The 18,732-nt window shown below is 48.7% G+C and overlaps 1 pseudogene; it reads right to left on the reverse strand.

Moving 5' to 3' along the window:
* Positions 1–18,025: 18,025 nt before the first annotated feature.
* LOC142698007 (histone H2A type 1-like) lies at positions 18,026–18,418 on the reverse strand (annotated as a pseudogene).
* Between the last annotated feature and the right edge of the window lie 314 nt (positions 18,419–18,732).

Raw genomic sequence — 18,732 nt, forward strand, 5'->3', positions numbered from 1 at the left:
GTTAGCAGTGCTGGATGGGTCAAGAGTTGGTTTTTTCAGTAATGGGTTTATAATGGCATGTTGAAAAGCGGAGGGAAAGATACCAGAGGAAAGAGAGAGGTTAAATATTTTAGTCAGGTGACTAGTGACAGCTGGGGAGAGGGACTGGAGGAGGTGTGAGGGGACAGGATCACTAGGGCAGGTAGTAGGACGAGAAGAAGAGAGGAGCCTCGAGACTTCTTCTTCAGTTATTGGGTCAAATGCTGAGAGTGAAGAAGAGGGAGTGCGGGAGGGAAGGGGATCGATGTTACTAGGGGACTGGGAGATAATATCATGCCGGATCTTGTCAATTTTAACTTTAAAATAAGTGGCCAGGTCTTCAGCACTGAGATCTGTGATTGGCGTCTGCACTTTAGGACTAAGGAGGTAGTGAAAAGTATCAAAGAGGCGTTTTGGATTATTAGATAGTGTGGAGATGAGAGAAGTGAAATAGACTTGTTTGGCGCGGTGAAGGGCAGAGTTGTAAGTTTTGAGCATAAATTTGTAATGGAGGAAATCTGCATCCAAATACGATTTTCTCCACAGTCGTTCGGCACATCTCAAGCACCGCTGAAGAAAGCGGGATTGAGGCGTGTGCCAGGGTTGTCGTCGTCTTTGTCGGGTGGTTCGGAGTGATGGGGGGGCTGCTTCATCCAATGCATTTTTGAGAGTGTTATTATAAAGTTTGGCAGCCAGATTGGGACAGGAGAGGGAAGAGATAGGGGACAATGAGGACTGTAGACTGTCTATGAGTTTCACAGTGTTAATGGCATGTAGATTTCTGTATGTCTGATACGTAGGGATGACCTGAGGAGGCAGAGAATATTTGATAGTAAAGGAGAGACGATTGTGGTCAGAAAGCGGGAGAGGAGAGTTAATAAAGTCAGAAACTGAGCAGAGCCGGAAGAAGACCAGGTCAAGCGAATGCCCGTCCTCATGTGTAGGAGAGTGACAAACCTAGGGACGAGGTTAAAGATAGAAACTGGGAGGCAGATGAGGAGATTGGGTTATCAATGTGGATGTTGAAGTCACCAATGATGAGAGTGGGTGTTTCAGAGGATAGAAACTGTGGAAGCCAGGCAGCAGAATGATCCAGGAATTGGCGGGGTGAGCCCGGTGGGCGGTAGACAACTGCCACTCGGAGGGAAAAAGGGTGAAAGAGTCTGAGGGTGTGGACTTCAAAAGAGGGAAATGTGAGTGAGGGGACCGGGGGAATGACCTGAAAAGTGCAGTGTGGGGAAAGAAGTATACCTACTCCTCCACCCTGCCTGTTCTCAGGTCCGGGGTATACCTACTCCTCCACCCTGCCTGTTCTCAGGTCCGGTGTATACCTACTCCTCCACCCTGCCTGTTCTCAGGTCCGGGGTATACCTACTCCTCCACCCTGCCTGTTCTCAGGTCCGGGGTATACCTACTCCTCCACCCTGCCTGTTCTCAGGTCCGGGGTATACCTACTCCTCCACCCTGCCTGTTCTCAGGTCTGGTGTATACCTACTCCTCCACCCTGCCTGTTCTCAGGTCCGGGGTATACCTACTCCTCCACCCTGCCTGTTCTCAGGTCCGGGGTATACCTACTCCTCCACCCTGCCTGTTCTCAGGTCCGGGGTATACCTACTCCTCCACCCTGCCTGTTCTCAGGTCTGGGGGCATGAGAGAAGTGGAGACCACCATAAGACAGAGCAGCAGGGGTAGCAGTGTCAGACAGGTGTAGCCATGTTTCTGTAAGAGCCAGAAGGTTGAGAGAGTTAGAAAGGAAAAAGTCATGAATAAAGGTGAGTTTGTTGCACACGGACCGAGAGTTCCAGAGAGCACAGTTAAAAAAGACAGGAGAAGACATACAAGGAATGGCAAGAAGATTTGCAGGGTTTCTATGTGTGGCAGGTAAGTGGTTGAGCTTGGCAGAAGAAAAGGGAGGACCAGGGTTGGGAGAGATGTCCCCTGCAGCTAGTAGCAGGAGAATGGAGAGAGACAGCAGATGGTTCTGTGATTTATGAGAGTGATTTTTATGTTGGGCAGTGGGATGGGATGGGTAAAGTTGATTGAGGAAAGTGAATAGTGCATGGGAGCTGTACATGGGCGAGGCAAGGAGAGAGGGACTGATGTGGAAGGAGAGAGGGACTGATGTGGAAGGAGAGAGGGACTGATGTGGAAGGAGAGAGGGACTGATGTGGAAGGAGAGAGGGACTGATGTGGACTGTTTTTTGGCAAGGCTTAAATGGGCGATAGGATTGTAAACCAAGAGCAGCTATAATGATGAGAGCGGTGGCAAACATGTTTGTTTGTAAACAGATAGTTTGAATTCTAATAATTAGAGCATGCGATAGTTTGTTTGTTTTGGTAATGCAGCTTACCTGTCACTGACCCTGTCCAACTGCCATGTATAACTGCCAGGACACTTTGACAGTATGACACTTAGACAGAGATGACTTCTGCCGTCGTGCCCCCCTGCACGAGTGCCTTCCCCATATGCTACATCTAAATTTATAGGGGAGTAGATTCTCAGATCTAGGCCTAATTAAGCTCGTTCAGCTTAATATGTCTGAAGTACAACATACCCCGTAGGGACTTCTATAAATTCCTTAGAATACGTCACTTGTTGAGTACATTGCCTCCTCTGATTGATTCCCCTAAAACGCCTTTTGAATTGTCATTCACTAATCTGGATAAAACATGCAAAGGGATATCAAAAATGTATAAGGTATTGTGTGAGGGTTTGCTTCGGGAGGAATTTCCTTGTCTGGGGCATTGGGAGAGAGATCTAGGAATGCCTATAAGTACTCAGGATTGGGAAGCCACTTTCAATCTAGCTTGCTCTCTCTCAATGTGCGCTACACATTTGGAAGTGTCTAGGTAAATAATGTATAGGTGGTATTACACTCCTAGTCGTTTGTCGCGAATATATCCAACATCATCAGATAGGTGCTGGAGGTGGCCCACTTCTAAGGGTACCATCCTCCATATTTTCTGGGAGTGTACAGTATTGTCCAGCTTTTATCAGCAAGTAGAACATTTCTTACGATCTCTTTTAGGGGTTCACATTCAGCTCGCCCCTGCTCTAGCCCTACTGCATGTGGGATTGGTGGATTTCTCTCCGGGTGTCAGAAACGTACTTTTTCATGTATTGCTGTCTGCAAAAATATTGATTGCAAAATACTGTAAATCTACAAAAGTGCCTAGTATGAGTGAAGTGATTTTATATGCTAACAATAATTGTGTTATGGAACGCGCTTTAGCCTCTATTCAAGGGTCCTACGCTCGTACTTCCTTATGGGATCAATGGACTGACTCTACTTACTCCGACATACTCTTATGATTACCTTAGTCGAATATGTGGTCAATTTGTCGTGTCTGGATCCGGAGTTTTGTTTGTTTGTATGTTTCCTTTTTTTTTTTCTGTAAAAAATGTGATCCTTATCCCAATGCTTTGTTTGCAATGTTTCATTGCTGTATGTAATGATTAGATGTATACTGGATCAATAAAAATCTGTTTATTAAAAACACCGGCCTCCTCCATTTCCCCTCTAGCCGTCCTTTCCATCTCCAATATAGGTGTGTTTTCTGCCATTTTAGGTAGAAAAAGAAAATAATCAATTTGCTTACCATTTAGGCAAAGTAGCAGGAGAGTATAGTATGCAGCTTCTCAAACTCTACCTTGGTAGGGAGCTGTCTGTTTTTTTTTTTTTAATAGTAACTTTTTATCTAGTCTAGAACATCATCTTCAATCACACAATATTAAAACATACGTAAAAAGCATGATTATATATCAGCATGGCTCTTAATAAATTTGACACAACTTTGGCTGTCAAGGCTCCACAAACTGAAATCGACGCCAGAAACAATCTGCCATGGATTTCCGCTATAATTTCCGCCAATGCCTGATGTAACTTATAGTAAATCTGTCGAGCAAGAGGACCTCACCTCCCGTTGTTGCATATAACCAATGGGTGGAATTTAAAAAGACTGGCATTTTTATACACCAATATTAAACCGAAGCCTACTGAAATAAGCTTTGAACTATTCGGACCCCGGCTTAGAGCATCAATGACGTCAGGGGTTCCCTCTAGAAGTCGAGTCCCCAGCCACAGCTTTGCCAATGGTCTGGTCTGGGACACTTGCATTAGAAAGCCCCTCACTTCACAGTCGATACATGGACAGTAAAGTCAGGGGATCCTACAGAAGCAGAATCCCCAGCTACAGCGTTGCCGACGCTTTGGCCGGCGATTCCGGCATCTCAAAGCCCCTAACATCACTGTCCATATCTGGACATTGACATCAAGGGCTCCTTCCAGGAGCGGAATTACTGGCCAGAGCATTGGCAACGCTCTGGCCTTAAATTCTCGCATTACAAAGCCCTTAATATTACTATCTATGTAACGTCAAGGTTTCCTCCAGGAGCAGAATCCCTGGCCAGAGCATTGCCAATGCTCTGGTCGGGGATTCCAACATCTCAAAGTCTCTAACGTCACTGTCCATATTTTGACCCTGACATCAGAATCTCCCTCCAGGAGCGGAATCCCCAGCTAGAGCAATGCCGCGGTTCTGGCCTAGGATTTCGGCATCTTAAAGCTCCTGAACTCACAGTCCATTTATGGATAGTGTTGTCAGGGTCTCCTCAAGGAGCGGAATTCCCAGCCAGAGCGTTGCCAACGTTCTGCCTGTGGATTCTAAGTTTTTAAGCTCCTAACATCACTGTTCATATATGGACAGTGATGTCAAGGGCCTTCCCAAGACAGGGGCCTCCAGCCAGAGGGCTTTCGAAGCTCTGGCTGGAGACTCCATAGTTGAAAGCCCCTGACATCACTGTCCATATATGGAAAGTGACATCACAGGCTCCCTCAAGAACCGGTTTTCCCTGCCACAGCATTGTCGATGCTCTGGCTAGGGATTCCAGCATCTCAAATCCTCTGACGTCACTGTCCATATATACACAGTGACGTTAGGGGCTTCCTCCAGGAGCAGAAACCTCGTCCAGAGTGTTGCCGATGTTCTAGCCTAGGATTCCGGCATCTTAAAACCCCTGTAGTCACTGTCCATATATGGACAGTAACGTCAGGGGCTCCTCCAGGGGCCGAATCCCAGGCCAGAGCAATGCTAACACACTGGGTGTGGATTCTTGATTTTGTTTAAGCCCCTAACATCACTGTCCATATACATATCCCACTGTATGCGTATACAATGGGATACATCGAGGCCTTCCGTTGGAGGTATACGTACAGTCTTCTCCCGACGTATACCTCAGTCGAAAAGAAAAAACTTAATGTGAACATACTCTAAGAAGCCCACAGCTCTGAACAAATTTGGCGCACCTTGGGTGTTCAGTGCTCCACAAACAGATACCTACGCCAGCTAGCATAGCTTTCAGCTATAATATCCGCTGGTGTAAATTATAGTAAATCTGTCATGCAGGAGGTCCCCTCTCCCGCTGGTACCAACTTACTATTTAAAAGATGCGAAAACAGCATAAAGTCTCAAAAAGCTAACATTGTTACTCAAAACAGGCGTGCGTGAAAATTTCCAATTACAATACTTCACAAAATTACGGATTTTAAAAAATATTTACTTTTGAGCTACTTTGCCTAAATTGTTAGCAAATGGAATAAAAAAACACCCAGGAAAAAAAAGCAATTAAAAAACTATGGCCTCCTCCATTTCCCCTCTAGCCGTCCTTTCCATCTCCAAAATGGTGTGTTTTCTGCCATTTTAGGTAGAAAACAAAATCTATTTGCTTACCATTTAGGCAAAGTAGCATTAGAATATAGTATGCAGCTTCTCAAACTCTACCTTGAAGAGCTGTCTGGTTTGTATTTTAACCCCTTCCCGACATTTGACGTACATGTACGTCATGGAAAGTACTGACTTCCCGCATCTTGCCGTACATGTACGTCAAACGTTTGGCACCGGCTCAGAAGCTGAGCCGGTCCCATCATCACCGGATCTCAGCTGTATCTTACAGCTGACATCCGACTGTAACGGCGGGGACCGAAATTAGCTTCGATCCCCGCCATTAACCCCTTAAGTGCAGCGCTCAAACGCGATCGCTGCACTTAAGGTGTTTGCAGCTCATCGGAACCCCAGTAATGAAATTGCCGGGGTTCCGGTGGCTGCAATGGCAACCGGAGGCCTAATACTGGCCTCCCGGTCTGCCTAGCACCGAAGCCGGTCAAGATCCGCCCGGCGGCGGAGCCTGATCGGCTTCCGTAGCTGCCGGCAAGATGGCGCCGGGTCAGGAGCTGATCCGGCGTCATCAGCGGTGGAAGTCAGCTGTACTGTACAGCTGACATCCACCTGTAACGGCAGGAACCGGAGCTAGCTCCGATCCCTGCCATCAACCCCTTCGATGCAGCAATCGAAAGCGATTGCTGCATCGTAGCGGTTACAAGCAGATCGCCAGCCCTGACAGGCAATCGGGACTGGCGACTGCTGTTATGGCAACAGGAGACACAATGGTCTCCTGCTCTGCCATTACGGAAGCCGATTTAGGCCCCGCCGGGAGGCGAAGCCTAAACGGCTTGCTGTCAGTGAATGACTGACAGATCTAATACATTGCACTACATAGGTAGTGCAATGTATTAGAAAAAAAAAAATCTGACCGTTGGACCTTCAAGTCCCCTAGTGGGACTTGAGAAAAAGTGTAAAAAAAGTATAAAAAAGTGTAAAAAAAAGTGCAAAAAATAAAAGTTTGAAAACAATAAAAGTTTCAAGTAATCAAATAACACACAATCCCCCTTTTACTCTTATCAAGTCCTTTATTATTGAAAAATAATAATAAACCATATGTATTTGGTATCGCCACGACCGTAACGACCGGAGGTATCAAAATATTATATTATTTATTGCACGCGGTGAACAGCGTAAAAAAAACCCGTAAAAAACGTTACCAGAGTTTCTGTTTTTTAGTCACTTTGCCCTACAAATATTACAATAAAAAGTGATCAAAAAGTCGCACGTATCCAAAAATGGTACCTATAAAAACTATAGCTCGTCCCGCAAAAAACAAGCCCTCATACAACTCCGTCGACAAAAAAATTAAAACGTTATGGTTCTCACAACTTGGCGACAGAAAAAATACATTCTTTTTACAAAAGTAATTTTATTGTGCAAAAAGTTGTAAAACATAAAAAAGTGCTATAAATTAGGTAACGCCGGAATCGTACTGACCCGCAGAATAAAGGTAACATGTAGTTTATAATGCGTGGTGAACTCTGTATAAAAAAAAACCAAAAAAAGCTGTGCCAGAATTGCGTTTTTTGGTTTACCTGGCATCCCAAAAAATAGGATAAAAGGTGATCAAAAAGTCACATGTACCCCAAAATGGTACCAATAATAACTACAGCTCGTCCCGCAACAAACCAGCCCTCATACCGCTACGTCTATGAAAAATAAAATTAGTTATGGCTCCAATAAGTCAGGAAATAAAAAAATATGCAGTTGTGCCCGAGGAGAACATTTCTTCTGTTTCAAGAGGCGATTTATCAAGGACCTAAAATTAGGGAACCAGGAAGGGAGGGCCCAATCATATCCGATGGAAGCGACGGTGCCCGTATTATACCAGGATAATACTTTCCCAGCAAAATTCCCCAAACTACAAAGGCGCGGAGTGTGGACCAAAAGGGGGATAAGAAATGACACCATTTATCAGTGCGACACCGGCCTGTGCAGAAAGGATTGCTTCACAGCGTAACACACATCTATGGATTATTTTTATTTTTTTATACCACCTGACTATGCCCCTTATATACTCCGCCCCGCTTACATGTACCCCCACATTATAAAACACCAGCAATACTCAAACAAATATAGTACCAAGCAAAATCCGCTCTCCAAAAGCCAAATGGTGCTCCCTCGGCCCTGAACCCTACAGCGTGCCCAAACAGCAGTTTCCTTCAACATATATGGCACCGTCATACCCGTGAGAACCCTTTTAACAATTTTTGTGGTGTGTGTCTCCAGCGTCATAAGCTGGGCATGACATATTTGCCACTGAATGGCATATCTAGGGAAAAATATAAATTTTTAATTTGCACCATCCGCAGCGCATTCATTTATGGAAAAGACCTGTGGGGTGAAAATGCTCACTACACCCCTTAATAAATGCCTTGAGGGGTGCAGTTCCATAATGGGGTCACTTATCAGGGGTTTCTTTTTATTATTTCACATCTGAGCCTCTGCAGTTCTGAACCAATACTTTGTAAATCGCCAAATTAGGCCTCCACTCCGCATGGTACTCTTCACTTCTGAGCCCTGTCATATGTCCAGACAAAAGATTAGGGCCACATGTAGGGTGTTTCTAAAACCGGGAAACACTGCATAATAATTAGAGAGCTGTCTTGTTATGGTGGCACAAGCCGGGCACCACATATTGGCATATCTATGGAAAAAAATCCCATTTTCACTCTGCAACATTGAGCGCACACTAATTTCTACAAAACACCTGCAGGGTTAAAATGCTTACTACACCCCTTGGTAAATGCATTGAGGGGTGTAGTTTACAAAATGGGGTCACTTCTGGGGGGTTTCCACTGTTTTGGGCCCACAGGTGCCCAGAAACCAATCCAGCAACATCTGCACTCCAAATGGCGGTCCTTCCCTTCTGAGCCCTGCCGTTTGCCCAAACAGCAGTTTATGACCACATATGGGGTATTGCCGTACTCGGGAGAAATAGCTTTACAAATGTTGGGTTCTTTTTTTCCTTTATTTGTTGAGAAAATGAAAAAATTTGCGCTAAAGCTACGTCTTATTGAAGAAAAAGGACTGTTTTTATTTTCACTGCCTAATTCTAATAAATTCTATGAAACATCTGTGGGGTCAAAATGCTCACTACACCCCTAGATGCATTCCTCAAGAGGTGTAGTTTCCTAAATGGAGTCCCTTTTTGGGCGTTTTCATTGTTTTGTCCCCTCAGGGGCTTTGCAAATGTGACCTGGCCTCCGCAAATCATTCCTGCTTAATGTGATCTCAAAAAGCCAAATAGCGCTCTTTCCCTTCTAAGCCCTGCCGTGTGTCCAAACAGCCGTTTATTACCACATGTGGGGTATTGTTTTACTCGGGAGAAATTGCTTTACAAATTTTGTGGTGCTTTTTCTCCTTTAGTCCTTCTGGAAATGAGAAAAAATTAGCTAAACCTACATTTTCTTTGAAAAAATGTAGATTATTATTTTCAGGGCCTACTTCCAATAATTTCTGCAAAAAAACTGTGGTGTCAAATCGCTCACTATACCCCTAGATAATTTCCTCAATGGGTGTTGTTTCCAAAATGGGGTCACTTGTGGGGGGTTTCCACTGTTTTGTCCCCTCAGGGGCTTTGTAAATGTAACATGGCCTCCGCAAACCATTCCTGCTAAATTTGAGTTCCAAAAGCCAAATGGCGCTCTTTCCCTTCTCAGCCTCGCCGTGTGTCCAAACAGCCGTTTATTACCACATGTGGGGTACTGTTTTACTCGGGAGAAATTTCTTTACAAATTTTATGGTGATTTTTCTCCTTTAGTCCTTGTGGAAATGAAAAAAAATTAGCTAAACCTACATTTTATTTGAAAAAATGTAGATTTTCATTTTCACAGCCTACTTGCAAAAATTTCTGCAAAAAACCTGTGGGGTCAAAATGCTCACTATACCCCTAGATAATTTCCTCAAGGGGTATAGTTTCCAAAATGGGGTCACTTGTTTGGGGTTTTCACTGTTTTGTCCCCTCAGGGGCTTTGTAAATGTGACATGGCCTCCGCAAACCATTCCTGCTAAATGTGAACTCCAAAAGCCAAATGGCGCTCTTTCCCTTCTCAGCCACGCCGTGTCTCCAAACAACCGTTTATTACCACATGTGAGGTATTGTTTTACTCGGGAGAAATTGCTTTACAAATTTTGCGGTGCTTTTTCTCCTTTAGTCCTTGTGGAAATGAGAAAAAAAATCGCTAAACCTACATTTTCTTTGAAGAAATGTTGATTTTAATTTTCACGGCCTACTTCCAATAATTTCTGTAAAAAACCTGTGCGGTGAAAATGCTCACTACACCCCTAGATAATTTCCTTGAGGTGTCTAGTTTCCCAGATGGGGTCACTTTTGGGGGATTTTGACTGTTTTGGCACCGCAAGAGCCCTTCAAACCTGACATGGTGCCTAAAATATATTCTAACAAAAATAAGGCCCCAAAATCCACTAGGTGCTCCTTTGCTTCTGAGGCCGGTGTTTCAGTCCAGTAGCACGCTACGGCCACATGTGGGATATTTCCTAAAACTGCAAAAACTGGGCAACAAATATTGAGTTGCATTTCTCTGGTAAAACCTTCTGTGTTATAAAAAAAATTGTATTAAAAATGTATTTCTGCAGAAAAATATGAAATTTGTAAATTTCACCTCTACTTTGCTTTAATTCCTGTGAAATGTTTAAAGGGTTAAGACATTTTCTAAATGCTGTTTTGAATACTTTGAGGGGTGAAGTTTTTAAAATGGGGTGACTTTTTTGGGGTTTCTAATATATAAGGCCCTCAAAACCACTTCACAACTGAACTGGCCCCTGTAAAAATAGCCTTTTGAAATTTTCTTGAAAATGTGAGAAATTGCTGCTAAAGTTCTAAGCCTTGTGAGGTCATAGAAAAATAAAAGGATGTTCAAAAAACGATGCCAATCTAAAGTAGACATATGGGGGATGTTAATTAGCAACAATTTTGTGTATTATAACTGCCTGTCTTACAAGCAGATACATTTAAATTGAGAAAAATGCTAATTTTTGCAATTTTTCGCTAAATTTTGGTGTTTTTCACAATTAAATACTGAACATATCGAGCAAATTTTGCCAGTAACATAAAGTCCAATGTGTCACGAGAAAACAATCTCAGAATCGCTTGGATAGGTGAAAGCATTCCGGAGTTATTACCACATAAAGTGACACATGTCAGATTTGAAAAATGAGGCTCTGTCAGGAAGGTCAAAAGTGGCTAAAGAGGGAAGGGGTTAATAGTAAGTTTTTAATCTAAATTTACTTTTTACTCTGTTATTTTTTCGTTCAAAATTTCGAGCTCACATTGACTTGGTCCTCCACTATAGGACCTCTCTATCTATTGAACTAAGTATCATTACTAAAACTTATCTGAATCTGATTTTTAAACATCTAGTTACTACTTCTGATCATACAGTGCAGTCAGCCATGGATCCTCCCGGCGGAGCAGAGGCTGTCCCCTATGGCAGCTACCTCCGAATTACACTCCAAGAGCTGTGCCGGTTCCGGCGTATTGCCTTCTCGTCCCGCGACATCAAGGATCGGCTGATTGAGAAGCTCCAAGCCTGGGACCTGGCGAACCCGGCCAAGATGGGAGAGATGGCCGAGGGTGACGTTGACTACTGCCCCGATAAACCGGCCAGTCGCCAGGGAACCGGCCGTAGCGCCATCTCGGACACCCAGGCCCTGCGGATGGGGGATCTGCTGACCGCTCGGGGCCTCAAAGCTCCGAGGCCGAGCGCCTGATCATCGTTGGGGCCCTGGCCTGTGCAGTGGCACCCCCAGAACCAACAACCCCAATCCCTGCCGGGCCCCAAAGACCCCAACTACGATACAACGACCTCCCCAAGTTGGATCCTTCGTCCACGGATATCGATGCGCACCTAACCATGCTGGAGACACAGCTACAGGTGCATGACATCCCCACCACCGAATGGGCTCGCTACGTGGGGCCCAGCCTGCAAGGGAGGGCCCTTGAAGTCCACCGGAGCCTAGGTCCAGAGGACGGAGGGGACTACGGTTGCCTCCGGGACGCTCTGCTGAAGAGGTATGCGATCACCCCAGAGACTTACAGAGAGCGGTTCCGTAATTTGACGCTCGCCGGCCAGGGTACCCATGTGGAACTGGCAGCCCAGCTCCGCTTAAGCTGCTCCAGGAGGGCCGAGGGGAAGAAGGCCTTCAGTTGGGAGGCCCTGGAGGACCTCGTCATTTTGGAGCAACTCCTCTCCAGGATGGAGGTCCCCGTTCGTGCCTGGATCGCGGACCGCCACCCCAGCACCCCTGAAGATGCCGCCACCCTGGCCGACGAGTTCTTGGCCCACCGACCCCAGTGGAGAAGCCTTCCGCGCCAGGACCAACGCCGAGAGCTCCGAGCCCCTACCAAAATAGCGGAACCACCCCGGCCAACTTCTATGAGACCCCAGCCGACGGGACTGCCCCTGGCCCAATCAACGGTGCCCTTTCCCAGACCAACCCCAACCCGGGTCGCCTTTTGCCCGGAGGCAGGGGACCCCGATGAGTGTGACCACCTCCTAGATGCACCAGAGGTGGAGGAGGTGGTCTACCACGTAGAGCTTGCGAGCCTCGTGACGAACCAGGTCCCTGCCAACATGCAGGGCCACCGACAGCCCGTGGTGCTGGGACGTCGCACCGTCCTAGGACTCCGTGACTCGGGGGCATCCCTCACCCTGGTAAGAGCGGACCTGGTTCCCCAGTCTAAGGTTCTTCCCCAGCGAATAGCCTGGATTGCCCTGGCGGACGGACAGCAGCGGTCCATTCCCCACGCCAGAGTCTACCTGGACTGGGGCCCCGGAAAAGGGGAGGTCGAAGTCGGGCTCATGCCGGATCTCCCCGCCGATGTCTTATTGGGGAACGACCTTGGAACGGTCTCACAAGTCAGTTCGCTGGGGCCGTGACCCGCAGCCAAGCCCGGGAGAACCTTTACCGGCCTCCGCCACCGACCCGTGTAACCACCGAGGCTCCTCTCCCGGAAGCCCCGCCCCCCGAACCACCGGTGGTAAGTACCCAAGCCCCTGATGCCTCACAACTTACCGACCTGACGAACCCCGCCGACAGACCTGGGGAGGTGGATAGGGTCGCTTTTAGGGAGGCCCAGCATACGGATCCTTCCCTGTCCTCTGCCCGTAGCCTGGCCGATCGACCACCCAGTGGAGGGGCCCAGGCAGGGTTCCAGTGGGACAACGGGCTGTTGTACTGGGTCAAAGCCCCGACCAAGCCCGCGTCACCCTGGACCACCTCCAAACAGCTGCTTGTTCCCCAAGCCTACCGTGCACGACTGTTAGCCCTGGCCCACGATATACCCGCGGCGGGTCACACTGGGACCAGGTCCACCAGGGCCCGGCTCTCGAAGGCTTTCTTTTGGCCAGGGCTGACTGAGGACGTGCGGCGGTACCAAGCTTCGTGCTCTGTCTGCCAACGGGTGGCGGGGGCCCCGCGCAAGGTGCCGCTCAAGCAGCTGCCCCTCAACCGAGAGCCCTTCCAGCAGGTGGCCATAGATCTGGTTGGCCCCATTAATCCCCCCAGCCGAGGGGGAAAGCGTTACATCCTAACCCTGGTAGACTTCGCTACCAGATACCCGGACGCAGTGGCTCTGTCCTTCATAGATGCCGAGCACGTCGCCCAGGGACTCATGGACATCTTCAGCCAGGTGGGGTTCCCGCGTGAGGTACTCACAGACCAGGGATCTCAATTCCAGTGAGAACTCATGCAGGACTTCTGGAATCGGCATGGGGTGAGTTCTCTAAGAACCACCGCCTACCACCCCCAAACGAACGGACTGTGTGAAAGGTTCAACGTTACCCTCAAGCAGTTGCTACTCCGATACGTCCACTCGGAGGGGAGAGACTGGGACCGCTCCTTGCAGCAGCTTCTCTTTGCCTATCGAGAGGTGCCGCAGGAGTCTACCGGGCACTCCCCATTCGAGTTGCTGTTCGCGAGGCGGGTCCGGGGACCCTTGGACTTAGTCCGGGAAGGTTGGGAAGGGAAGTTTGCAAGCCCGGAGATCCCGGTAGTAGACTATGTGAGCCAAATGTGGGAGCGCCTAGCACGGCTGATGGATTTGGCCCATCAGCGATTGGAAGTAGCTCGAAGCCGTCAACGGGACGAGTACAACCGTAGCGCCCGACACCGAGAGCTGGGGGTGGGGGAGAAGGTACTGGTCCTCGCGCCAGTACGAGGCAACAAGTTGCAGGCCAATTGGGCTGGACCGTACACTGTAGTGGGGCGACAGGGGACGACGAACTACCTAGTAGCCCACGACAAAGCAGAAAAGCGGGTACGGAACTACCACATAAACCGGCTCAAGGCCTATGTGGTAAGGGAGGTAGGAGCGGTCGCGATATGCTGCCCGCCCATGGACAACCCTGACGTGGACCGCATCCCTGACCTACTGGCAGAGGCCCGACGCCAGACAGGGCTGGCAGATGTGCAGCTTGAAGTCCAGCTATCGCGCTTGCAGAGTAGGGAGATGGGGGAGGTGTTAGCAGCCCAGGAGGCCCTGTTCACCGCGTCCCCCGGACGTACCTCCCTAGTCGCTCACGAGGTCGACACTGGAGGAGCCCGACCCCTGAGGCAGCCCGCGTTCCGAGTGGCTCCCTCAGTGCTGACCGCGATGAGAAAAGAAGTAGAAGACATGCTGGAGATGGGGGTCATTGTACCATCTCACAGTCCTTGGGCCGCCGGCGTTGTGTTGGTCCCCAAGAAGGACAAAACCACGAGGTTCTGTGTAGACTACCGGCGGCTGAACGAGGTAACCGTTACGGATGCCTATCCGATGCCCCGGATTGATGAGCTGCTCGATAGGCTGGGAGGGGCACGCTTCGTGTCCACTCTGGATCTCAGCAAGGGCTACTGGCAGATTCCTCTGACCAAGGAAGCCCAAGAGCGCTCGGCGTTCATCACCCCGTTCGGCCTGTTTGAATTTACGTGCATGCCGTTCGGAATGAAGAACGCCCCCGCGACCTTCCAGAGGGTGGTCGACCGGATCCTCGTGGGGTGTCAGGAGTTTGCCCAGGCTTACCTGGACGATATCGCTATCTTTAGCGAGACTTGGGAGGAACACTTGGGGCAAGTGGCGCAGATCCTGGAGCGCATCCGGTACGCCGGCCTCACCATCCACCCCGACAAGTGCCAGATGGGGATGGCAGAAGTTGGCTACCTGGGGCACCGAATGGGCAGCGGACAGATCCCCCCCGAGCCGGCCAAGGTGGAGGTCATTCTCCATTGGCCCCGGCCGGCCAACCAGAAGCAGGTTAGGGCCTCTCTGGGAGTCACAGGGTACTACCGAAAATTCATCCCGCAGTATAGTACCCTGGCCAAGCCCTTGACCAACTTGCCGTCCAAAAGGTTCAGTCGACTGATGCCCTGGTCCCCTGACTGTGAGGCGGCCTTCGGGAGCCTTAAGACTACCCTCTCCACCTCCCCTGTCCTGGCTGCCCCTGACTTCCACCGGCGGTTCATAGTCCAAAACGATGCCTCAGACGTCGGGTTGGGAGCGGTACTGAGCCAAGTGGACCAGGCGGGCCACGAACACCCGGTCGCGTACCTCTCCCGGAAGTTGCTGGACCGAGAGAGGGCATACGCAACCATTGAGATGGAGTGCCTGGCTGTTGTGTGGGCTCTAAAGAAGCTTCAGCCCTACGTTTATGGGAGGGAGTTCACAATAGTCACAGACCACAGTCCTCTCAATTGGTTGAACCGAACCGCCGGGGACAATGGGCGTATACTACGGTGGAACCTGGTCTTACAATCCTATAACTTTACCATTTCTCATAACAAGGTCCGGGACCACGGGAATGCTGATGGACTCTCTCGGCAGCAGGACACTGATGGGCGGAGACTGACAGCACCGGGCCCACATCTCATCACTGACCCGACAGAGGGTCAGCAGGACTGATTCTGGATCTAAGCTGGGGGAGGTCTGTGGCGGAACGGGTGACGTTTACAGGCATTGTACCCAAATACAGGTTAAGCCTGCCGCAAACCGTCGCACTCCCGCCATCCAGGTGCCATAGCTTAGATGGCGCCCAGTGCTAGATGGGGATATGTCCCCTCAAACTGCATTACGTTATGTTTGATAACCAGTTAATTTGTATTGTATTGTATTCAGTGCTGCTTCACTGTCCTCCCCCTCTAGGGTTAATCTTACACTGAAGGAGAATGAGTCACAGGCTGAGAGCGGGAGCTTATCTAATGTAAATAAGAAAAAGGAGGGGGCCTGTTTCCTGAGGGAGGGGTGAGTGAGGGATATAGTGGTGCTGGATGAGTTCTCAGTTAGTTGCATCCCAGGAGAGAATGAGATAGCAGTGTGAGCTGCAGGCAGGGGATGTCTACCTCAGAGATGGTACCTGACCTAGGGACAGTAATAGAGGACAAGTGCTGGAGTCCCATCTAACTAAGGAGGATCTGGAGACACCCCAAAGGATGAAAGGTACAGTGGAGAGACCCCATAGTGAGGTAGCCTCTCCCATCCAGCCCAGAGGGGAGAAGCAGCGATGCATTGGTTCTGTGTGTGTCTGTCCCTGTTAATAAACGCGCCGCTGTGGCTTGTCCCCTGTTAATCTGTTTCGCCTGAATCTATCGCCCACATTCTCTTGGCGTAAACCGACCCCCACTGACCTGGTTTCGCCACAGATATTTAAAGCCATATATGCACAGTAAAGTGAGAGGCTTTCTCTACAAGCGTAATTCCCGGCCACAGAGCTGCCAACGCTCCGACTTGGAATTCTCACATTACAAAGCCCCTAATGTCACTGTCTATGTACAGACCGTAACATCAAGGGATCCTCCAGGAGCAGAATCCATATATGGACAGTGACGTCAGGGGCTCCCTCCAGGAGTGGAATCCCCAGCCAGTGCAATGCCAGTGTTCTGGCCTAGGATTTTGGCATCTTAAAGCTCCTAACGTCAGTGTCCATTTATGGACAGTGTTGTCAGGGGCTTCCCTAGGAGCAGAATCCCCAGTCAGAGCGTTGCTAACGTCAGGGGCTTTCCGAGCCTAGTGCTTAAAGTAACGCTGTGCCCGGGGAGTTCAGGTGATGTATCCCACTCTATGCCTATACAGCCTTCCGTTGGAGGTATACGTAGAGACTTCTCCCAACGCATACCTCTGACGAAAAGAAAAAATTGAATGTGAACATACTCCAAGAAGCCCACAGCTCTGAATAAATATGGCGCAACTTGGATTGTCAGTGCTGCACAAACTGACACCTACACCAGTTAGCATAGATGTCAGCTATAATATCCGCAGGTGTAAATTAAATATGTCATGCAGGAGATCTGCTCTCCCGCTGGTCCCGACTTACTAGCTGAAAAGACGCGAAAACAGCATAATGTCTCAAAAAGCGAACATTTTTACTCAAAACGGGCATGCGCCAAAATTTCCCATTACATTACTTTACAATATCATGTATTATAAAGACATTTACTTTTGAGCTACTTTGACTAAATCGTTAGCAAATGGAAAAAAAAACCACCAAGGAAAAAAATGTAATTAAAAAACTACGGCCTCCTCCATTTCCCCTCTAGCCGTCCTTTCCATCTCCAAAATGGTGTGTTTTCTGCCATTTTAGGTAGAAACATTTCTATTTGCTCACCATTTAGGCAAAGTAGCAGGAGGGTATATTATGCAGCTTCTCAAACTCTACCTTGAAGAGCTGTGTGGTTTGTATTTTAATAGTAACTTTTTAATCTAAATTTACTTTTTACTCTGCCTGACTTGGTATTTATTTGTACAGAGTTTCAAGCTCACATTGCCGCAGACCCCTCGTAGGAGTTCTCCTTTGTAGTTTAGGAACGGCTCTTATCCGTACATGACGCGGGGATGGAATCTTAGCCTAAACACCTGGGATGATGGTGGTTATACTCCAGGAGGACCGAATTGTGACAAAGCTCTTGAGACTGGAAGATATAATTTAAGACACTATGTAGTCGGGGGCGGGTTGTAGATCATGAACATGAATCACTGGAGTAGTTGTACTATTAATGTGTCCTGTACAGTATAGTTAGTGCACCAATGAGGACAGCGCCATCATCTGCACGAGGCAGTAGTGAATGTATAGGTCATGAGTAATGCAGAAGTTCTGCTCCCCCCTACGGCTTCCTCTTCAATGTGAAACCCCGCGGTACATGAATACATATGGCTAGATCTCTGTACAAGCAGAGCCACTTATCTGGCGCAGAACGTTTACATATCGGAGATCAGCGGTGAGAGCTCTGTTCTAAGGACCATGTGGACGGCTCTTAAAAGAGCCTTTGTGGTTAAATGTGGGATAAGCGGCGCTCACTTGCTCTTGGCGCTTTTGCTGCTCTCGGTCTTCTTGGGCAGCAGAACGGCCTGGATGTTGGGCAGGACGCCTCCCTGAGCGATGGTCACACCACCCAGTAGTTTGTTGAGCTCCTCGTCATTGCGCACGGCCAGCTGCAGGTGACGGGGGATGATTCAGGTCTTCTTGTTGTCCCGGGCGGCATTTCCAGCCAGTTCCAGGATCTCAGCGGTCAGATATTCCAGCACAGCGGCCAGGTAGACCGGAGCGCCGGCGCGGACCCTCTGAGCGTAGTTGCCCTTGCGGAGAAGTCTGTGCACACGACCGACAGGGAACTGAAGTCCTGCCCGGGATGAGCGGGTCTTGGCTTTAGCCCGCACTTTGCCTCCTTGCTTTCCTCTTCCAGACATCTCTATAATCTGATCAGATCTAACGGCTGCGCTCCGACCGTCACTTCTTATACCCAGATGGAGCAGAGGGCTTCTTCTCTGATTGGCCGCATCTAAAACTTGTACTCAACGCCAGACACTGTAGCCAATGAGGAAGTAGAATATTTCTATAGACTCGCAGATAACACCACGCCCCCTCCTCTGTCTCTTCCAATAAGAACATCTCCCGCCTGAACTCGAATGGAGCAGGAATAAAGCAGCAGCGGCGGATTCTTCTCATTAGGCGCCAAGTAATGTGCCCCGTCCCTGCAGTAAGAACCCAAAGGCTCTTCTAA

This window comes from Rhinoderma darwinii (assembly GCF_050947455.1).
Source record: "Rhinoderma darwinii isolate aRhiDar2 chromosome 11 unlocalized genomic scaffold, aRhiDar2.hap1 SUPER_11_unloc_15, whole genome shotgun sequence".
NCBI classification, from domain to species: domain Eukaryota; kingdom Metazoa; phylum Chordata; class Amphibia; order Anura; family Rhinodermatidae; genus Rhinoderma; species Rhinoderma darwinii.